Source organism: Myotis daubentonii, chromosome 2 (assembly GCF_963259705.1).
Source record: "Myotis daubentonii chromosome 2, mMyoDau2.1, whole genome shotgun sequence".
Lineage (NCBI taxonomy): Eukaryota > Metazoa > Chordata > Mammalia > Chiroptera > Vespertilionidae > Myotis > Myotis daubentonii.
In genome coordinates, this window is record NC_081841.1 from 65920512 (window position 1) to 65927733 (window position 7222).

A 7222-nucleotide genomic window follows, 5' to 3' on the forward strand; every position below is an offset into this window, starting at 1 on the left:
GAGTCAGTTCCTTAAAATAAGTCTCTGTACATAATATATACACACATTCTGTTGGTTCTGTTTCTCTGAAGAACCCTAATGCAAATAACAACAGCAAACACCTACTGAAGGCTTCTGTGTGCCGGGCAATGTTTTAAGGGCTACACATGTATGTATTTTGTCATTTCATCCTCACAATAGTTTTAAAAGGCAGGGTGATTTTTCTTCCTATGAGAAACTAATCAGAATGAAATTATCTAAGAACTCATAGTGATGTCCTGTGCTAATTAAAGGAAATGTAAAAGCCTACATTTCCTGCCCTTGTACTTTTAGGCAAATGACTCCAACCAACTCTTTCTGGGTAAGATATCAGTGCTCTGAGACCATGCATTGACGGTATACTCAATCTTACTGTCCTGGCAGTAGCCAATGACATGGAACACAGGCTGGGAAGCAACAGTAGTCAGGAGCCATTGCAGGGATTTGGCTTGCACTTGACTTGTGCTCTCAACAATCCCGTATTAGTTTGCTGTGGCTGCTGTAACACATTATCATAGACTCAGTGGCTCAGACAACACAAATGTGTTATCTCCCAGTTCTGGAGGCCAGAAGTCTAAAATCAAGGTGTCAGCAGGGCAGCAGTCCCTTCAGAAACTCTAGGGGAGCATCCATCTCCTTGACTTCCCAGCTCCCAGAGGCCACCTGCATTTTTTGGCTCCTGGCCCTTTGCTCCATCTTCACAGTTAGCAGCACAGCATCTCCACATTTCTCTCTTTCTGACCTCTGCTTACATAGCTCATTGCCTTCTCTCTCTTATTTTGAGCCTTTTGTACCTTTTTTATAAGGACCTTTGGAATTACTTTGGGCCCACTGTAATAATTTCCCTATCTCAAGATCTTTAATTTAATCACATTTGCAAATTCCCTTTTGCCCTGAGAGTAACATTCCCAAATTCCGTGGGTTAGAATGTGGGCATCTTTGGGGAGGGGGGTGTTATGCTGTCTATCTTACTTACAAAGGTAGGTGAGAGATCCCATCATATCCTTCGTCTGCAGAAGTGTCCCTCCTAACACATTGTTTGCGGGTAGTTTTTATCGCGCGCTAACAGGTGGCGCGGGCCATTTTTGCTAATTTTTTGCGCAAATGGCAACGTTCAGTAAAATTACGATAACTTTAGTTTACGTATTTATACGTCACCCGCATTCTACCGCTAGTCTATAAAAAACGTATTAATACGTGTCCCGCGCTCTACTACACTGCTAGAATGTATAAATACGTTTCCCTCATACAATGTGTTCTAATAGAACAAAGAGAAACTGGCCTCTCAACTCCTTATTATCATGAAAGATGCCAACCTTCAGTGTTTTCCTGTTCCTAGTTCTCTGGCGAGAAGCCCATTGCACAACTCAGTTTTAGTGCAGCTGTCCCAAAGGATAGGGGGAATTTCTTTGCAACATCAACACTGCCTTCTAACCATCCCATAGACACGTAACATAAGAGGCTCTGATGAAACCAGAGAAAAACTTGGATTCATATTTTTCTCATCTTGTTGTTTGGCAAGGCTATTCCAAATATAAAAACAAACACCAAATTCATAGGGAACAAGATTAATAGCGATGACTTCCTTAAAGTTCAAAACCTATATAGGTTTTTTTTAAAAAAAAAAAAAAAAACAGAAACAGAGGCTTTCAGTTTCTGGTTCCACATCTAAGAGGTCGCCACTCTGTCCAAACAAGTAAAAACTTGAACAAACTGAAAAATCAACAACTTGTCTTGTATCCCTAAGAGAGGGGAGGACACAGACACAGGGAAAACCGCGGCCGCCAGGACTGCAAACAGCCAGGCTAACACAGGGAGGCAGAACTTACGGGAACGCGTGGGAGCCAGTGCCAGGGCAGGAACACTTAAACTGGAACCAGAGACACGCTGGAGGCTCCTCAGTGTGGACACCTCTGAGAGGTAGAACCCTGGGACTCTGTCACGGGAGCCCCCACAGTTCTGTGAGATTTACCTCCAGGAGCTCAACCAAGCTGTCACAGTAAAAATGGGAGAATAAGTCGTGCTTCCAGCAGGGTGAGGAGACAGCCATTTTGAAAGTCCCAAGCACTCAGTTCTTTTTATTTTATTTTATTTTTATTTTTATTTTTTTTATTGCTTAAAGTATTACAAAGAGTATTACATATGTCTCCTTTTTTTCCCCCTGCCCTTGACAATCCCCTGGCCTCCCCTACCCCCCAGAAGCACTCAGTTCTTAATAAGACCTTCTCTCAGGGAAACTAATTGCCCAGGGCCTCACCTGCTGGGTATTTCCAGAGCCTCACTGGCCTGGGGGAAGGAAACACTGAAGTTTAGCTCCATCTGGCCATCCTGTCCTGCCTGAGGGGGAGAGGAACGAAGAAGCAGTTGTGAAGCCCCAGAGGCACAGGCTCCCTGAGATGGGCCTCACCCCAGGGCTGCAGAGCCCTCCCTCCCCGCACAGCTACCTCGCTCCAGGCCTGCTTACAGCAGTTCAATCGACCTGGTTCATCATGCTCACTAGCAAGAAAAACTCACAAGACATACCACAAGGCAAAAAGTACAACTTGAAGCGACAGAGCAAACATCAGAACCAGACAAGGCAGGGATGTTCGAATTACCAGACAGGGGATTTAGAACAACTGTGATTAGTATGTGAGGAGCTCTATTGGATAGAGTAGACAGCTTGCAAGAAGAGATGGGCAATGTAAGCAGAGAGGGAAATGCTAAGAAAGAACGAAAAAGAACCAAAAAACACGGTAACAGAAATGAAGAATGACTTTGATGGGCTTATTAGTAGACTGGACTCAGCTGAGGAAAGAATCTTTGAGCTTGAGACAATTTGAGGTGAATAGAAACCTCCCCAAACTTAAAAGCCAAGAGAACAAAGACTGGAAAGAACACACACTCATAATATTCACGGACTATGAGACAACTACAAAAGATGTTACAAACTCTTAATGGGAATAACAGAAAGAAAAGAGGGAAAGGAGCAGAAGAAGTACAGTGGGGCCTTGACTCATGAGTGTCCCGACTAATGAGTTTTTCGACATACGAGCCGTTTCTCGGCCAATTTTTTGCTTTGAGTTGCGAGCTAAAATTCGGGTTAGGAGCCAGCTTCAGATACCCCACCGCTAGTTGGCGCAGCGAACGTCACGGTGAATGCCACAACATCAGCCCAGCATCACGTGTCATTGTAATGGTGAAAATTGATTTGATATACGAGTAATTTGAGTTACGAGCTCCGTCACGGAACGAATTAAACTCGTAAGTCAAGGCCCCACTGTATTTGAAACAAGTCACTAACAGTTGTCCCCAAATAAAGTCAGACACAAAACACAGATTCAAGAAGCTCAAAGAACACCAAATAATATAGATGCAAAAAAACCCAAACAAAATACCCCAAACTGGCACCTATGCATATCATTTTCAAATTACAAAAGATGAAAGATAAAGAAAAACAATCTTGAAAATAGCCACAGGAAAACAACGCCTTGCCTATAGCAAAGATAAGAATTATATCCAACTTCTTCTCAGAAACTGTGCAAACAAGAAGAGTGTGGAGTGAAATAAAGTGTTAAGAGAAAAACCTTCACACTAACCTAGAATTCTGCACCCTGTGACATTATCCATCAAAAGTGACAGAGTCTCCTCCTCTTCACCATCTTTTCTGCTCTCTGGTGGCCACAGCCATGAAGGCCGAGCTGTGCAGTTTCAGGGGGTACAAGATCTACCCCGGACAAGGGAGGTGCTACTCCAGGAACGACGGGAAGGGTTTCCAGTTTCTTAATGCAAAATGCAAGTCGGCATCCCTTTCCAAGAGGAATCCTGGGCAGGTAAACTGGACTGTCCTCTACAGAAGGAAGCACAAGAAGGGACAGTCGGAAGAACTTCCTAAGAAAAGAACCCACTGTGCAGTCAAATTCCAGAGGGCCATCACTGGTGCATCTCCTGCTGATAGAACAGCCAAGAGGAACCAGAAACCTGAAGTTAGGAAAGCTCAACGAGAACAAGCTCTCAGGCTGTCAAGGAAGCAAGAAAGGCGAAGCAAACATCTGAAAAGGCAGCAATGGCTGCTGCTAAGGCTCCCACAAAGGCAGCACCTAAGCAGAAGATGGTGAAGCCTGTGGAGGTTTTTGTTCCCTGTGTTGATGGAAAATGCTAAGTTGTCAGATGAGATTCTTAAATAAAGACCTGACTATAACTGAAAAAATTAAAAAAACAGTGACAGAGAATGAAACACTTTCTCAGACAGATAAAACTTGTGGGAATTTATTACCAGTAGAAATAAATGTGAAGAGAAATTCTTTAGAGAGAAGGAAAATAATATAGGTCAGAAACTTGGATCTGCATAAGGAAAGAAAGAATGTCAAAGAAGGAATAAGTAAAGGGAAAATAAAAAACATTCATTTTTCTTATTTTTAATTGCTCTAACATAACAGTTTGTTCAGAACAATAACAATAATGTATTCAATTATGTATATACTAGAGGCCCAGTACACAAAATTTGTGCATGGGCTGGGGTCCTTCAGCTCGGCCTGTACCCTCTCCAATCTGGGACCCCTTGGGGGATATCCAACTGCCTGTTTAGGCCTGATCCCACAGGGACATCCTTCTTTCAATCCAGGACTGCTGATTCCTAACTGCTCACTTGCCTGCCTGCCTGATCACCCCTAACCACTCTGCCTGCCAGCCTGATTGCCCCTAACTGCTCACCTGCCTGCCTGCCTGGTTGCCTCTAACTGTTCTCCTCTGCCGGCCTTATCACTCCTAATCGCCTCTTCCTCGCCTCCCCCCCCCCCCACCCCATGGCTTTGTCTGGAAGGATGTCCGGGATGTCCAGTATAATTAGCATATTACCCTTTTTATTAGTATAGATATTTTATATAGCTACACTTATGCATGCTTATATATAAGTGAAATGAACGACAGCAAAGATACATGGGATGGGAGGGTGGAATTTGGATTATTTTTTTACAAGTACTCTATATTACCTGTGAAGTGGTATAGCATTATTTGAAAATGGACTTGGATTAGTTGTAAGTCATACTGCAAATTCTAAGGCAACCACTAAAGAAGGAGAAAATATAAATATAACTGATATCCTAAGGAGAGAAAATGGAATCATATATAAAGTTCAATTAAAAACACAGAAGGCAGAAAAAGAGACGACAAAAATAGAAACAAAGAACAAGGGAACAAGTAGAAAACAGTAACAAATATGGTAGAGCCCACGATATTGATAATCACTTTGAATATCAATGGTCTAAATGCAACAATTAAAAGACAAAGATTGTCAGAGTAGATCAGAAATCAAGTCCACTATATGTTTCCCACTCTAAATATAGACACATATATATTAAAAGTAAGTGGATGAAGAAAAATATATACCAGGATAACACTAATCAAAAGAAAGCAAGAATAGCTATATTTATTTTTTAAATTAATTTATTTTTTAAAATATATTTTTATTGATTTCAGAGAAAGGAAGGGAGAGGGAGAGAGAGAGAAACATCAATGATGAGAGAGAATCATTGATCGGCTGCCTCCTGCACACGCACTACTGGGGACCAAGTCCACAACGCAGGCATGTGTCCTGACCAGGAATCAAATCATGACCTCCTGGTTCATAGGTTGATGCTCAACTAATGAGTCATGCTGGCCAAGCTAGCTATATTAATTTCAGAGAGTATATTTCAAAGCAAGGAAATTTATCAGTGATTAAGAAGGGAATTACATAATGATGAAGGGTCAATTCTCTAAGAAGACAACAATCCTTAATGTGTATGTGCCTAACACAAATGTGTTAAACTATGTGAAGCCAAACCTGCAAGGAGAGATAGACGAATCCATATCCATAGTTGAAGACTCCAGCACCCCACTACCAGAAGTGGACAGATCCAGCAGGCAGAAAACCAGTAAGACTTAGTTGGACTCAACAGCACCATCAATCAACTGGATTTATTAGACATCTATTGACTACTTCATCGAACAGCAGCACAATACACATTTTTCTCAAATTCACACAGAACATTCACCAAGATAGATGACATTCTGGCCCATTAAATGCACCTTAACAAATTTCAAAAAGTGAAAATATGCAATGCCTGGTCTCAAATCACAATGGAATTAAACTAGAAATCAATAACAGAAAGATAACCATAAAATCCCCAAGTATGTGGGTATTCAACAACATACTTCTAAATAACACAGGCTGAAAAATAAAACAAAGTTAAAAGACAAACAATAAACTAGAAAAATACATTTGCAAAATGTATAGCAAGGGGTTAATATATTCAATATATAAAACAGTTACAAATTAACAGGAGGAAAAGACAAATACTCAAGAGGCAAAATGAGCAAAGGAAATAGACACTACACAATAAGATCTACACGTGAAAATGCTTAAGCTCATTGGTATAAAGGGAAGTTAGACTAGAATAACTTGACAAATATAAAAATAACTAATTCTAGAAAATATGTGTGCACCCTCTTGTTTGCTGGTAAGAGTGTGTATGGTACAACATTTCCATTACACTGGTAATATGTGTTAAAGCTTAAAAATTGTACACACTCAATGACCCAGAAATTCCACTTATAGGAATTTATCTGAAGGAAATCAGGATTACAAAAATTGGGCTGCAAAAATTTTCCACATGGTTCATTATATATATATATATATATATATATATATATATATATATATATATATATATATATATATATATAACCCTAATATGCAAATAGACCGAATGGCAGAACAACTGGTCGCTATGATGTGCACTGACCACCAGTGGACACACGCAGAACATGGAAGGTGTCAGCAGCAGGTGGCAGAGCATGGAACATGGCGGGCATTGGCCGCAGCGAGATGGTGGAGCAGATGAGCGGGGGAGCCAAATCAAGGTGGGGCACTGGTCACTGTCATCAGGGCGAACCTTTATTGGTTACTGAAAATACTTTGCTCCCATGTGCTGCGGTCCCACCCAACATTCACACCTGCTGCCAGCTCCTGGTGCCGGCCCTGATTGCTCAGGGCCCTCAGCTGGTGCGAGCAGCAGCTGCCAGCCCCAATTGCCCCTGAGGGCTTCTCCACCTTCCCCTGCTCCTGAGGGGCAATCAGGGCAGCAGCCACTGCTTGCACCTGCTGACCGCGCTGGCCCCAATTGCTCCGTGGCATCAGTGGGTGTGTGTGGGGCAGCGCTGTCAGTGTGTGGGAGCAGCACCA

General features: G+C 42.0%; 1 pseudogene; it reads left to right on the forward strand.

Moving 5' to 3' along the window:
- The first annotated feature begins 3632 nt into the window (after window positions 1–3632).
- LOC132226174 (large ribosomal subunit protein eL24-like) lies at window positions 3633–4187 on the forward strand (annotated as a pseudogene).
- The last annotated feature ends 3035 nt before the right edge of the window (window positions 4188–7222 follow it).